A 1,569-nucleotide genomic window follows, 5' to 3' on the forward strand; every position below is an offset into this window, starting at 1 on the left:
TCTTGAATATTTTTTGGTTCTCACATCTCATATCAAAGTCATCAGGAAATCCTGTTAGTCCTACCTTCAAGATGTTTCTAGAATTCTATTAATTTTTACCATTTCTATTTCTATGCTTATAGCAGAAATACTGCAGTGTCTCAGGTGCATTGTTGTAGTTGCTTCCTAACTAAAATCTCTTCTTTTATCTGTGCCTTCAAAATATCTTTTCAAACAAAGTGAACATTTTTAAAAGCCTTGTTACTTTTCTTGTTAAAACTCTTAGGCCTGGTGTGATTCCATCCTTGCGTCTCTTCTCTAGGGCAACAACTCACCTCCTCTCCCCCCTAAGTGCATGCTCCCACCCCATGGAAGATTCGATGGATAGGAACATGAGCCCCCGGAGGTCCCAGAACTATCTTTTCAGTGCGAACTAAAGGTTGAAAAAGATTATCACTTTAAGGTGGATAATGATGAAAATGAAACCCATTTATCCTTAAGAATGGTCAATGTAGGGGCTGGTAGGAAGGATGAATTGCATATTATTGAAGCAGAGGCAATGAATTATGAAGGCAGTCCAATTAAAGTAATGCTGGCAACATTGAAAATGTCTGTACAGCCAATGGTTTCCCTTGGGGGCTTTAAAATCATAACACCTGTGGTCTTAAGGTTGCAATGTGGTTCAGGGCCTGAGCATATTAGTGGGCCGTAATATGGCCCACTAATTAGTAGCTGTGGAGGAAGATGCACAGTCAGAAGAGGAGGAGGATGTAAAACTCTTAAGTGTACCTGGAAGTCGATCCACTTCTATAGGTGGTCACAAGTCTCCCCAGAAAAAAGTAAAACTAGCTGCTGATGAAGATGATGACAATGTCGAAAGATGATGGTGATGATGAAGATGATTATGATGATGATTTTGATGATGAGGAAACTGAAGAAAAAGCTTCATTGAAGAAATCTGTATGAGATACTCCAGCCAAAAATGCACAAAAATCAATCCAGAATGGAAAAGATTCGAAACTATCAACACCAAGATGAAAAGGTCAAGAATCCTTCAAAAAACAGGAAAAAAACTAGTAAAACACAAAAGGACCTAGTTCTGTGGAAGACACTAAAGCAAAAATGCAAGCAAGTATAGAGAAATGTGGTTCTCTTCGCAAAGTGGAAGCCATGTTGGTCAATTACGTGAAGAATTGCTTCCAGATGACTGACCAGGAGGCTATTCAAGATCTCTGGCAGCAGAGGAAGTCTTTTTAACAAAATAGTTTAAACAGTTTATTAAAAATTTCCATCTTATTTCATTTCTGTAACAGTTGATATCTGGCTGTCCTTTTTATTAATGCAAGGTGAGAACCTTTCCTACCATGTTTGATAAATGTTGTCCAGGTTCCATTGCCAAGAATGTGTTGTCCAATATGCCTGTTTAGTTTTTAAAGATGGAACTCCACCCTTTTCTTGGTTTTTAATGTTATGATAGGACATAGTAGTAGTGGTGGTCAGACATGGAAATGGTGGGGAGACAAAAATATACATGTGAAATAAACTCAGTATTTTAATGAAGTAAAAAGAAAAAACTTTTAGTAATCACTT

At 37.6% G+C, this 1,569-nt stretch overlaps 1 pseudogene across 1 annotated transcript; it reads left to right on the plus strand.

Moving 5' to 3' along the window:
• Window positions 1-347: 347 nt before the first annotated feature.
• On the plus strand, window positions 348-1,310 carry LOC306637759 (nucleophosmin-like; annotated as a pseudogene). Its single transcript has 2 exons — window positions 348-939; window positions 1,028-1,310. The product of its transcript is annotated as a nucleophosmin-like (transcript).
• The last annotated feature ends 259 nt before the right edge of the window (window positions 1,311-1,569 follow it).

The sequence above is a fragment of the Sciurus vulgaris genome, assembly GCF_902686455.1.
Source record: "Sciurus vulgaris genome assembly, chromosome: 1".
Taxonomy (NCBI): Eukaryota; Metazoa; Chordata; class Mammalia; order Rodentia; family Sciuridae; genus Sciurus; species Sciurus vulgaris.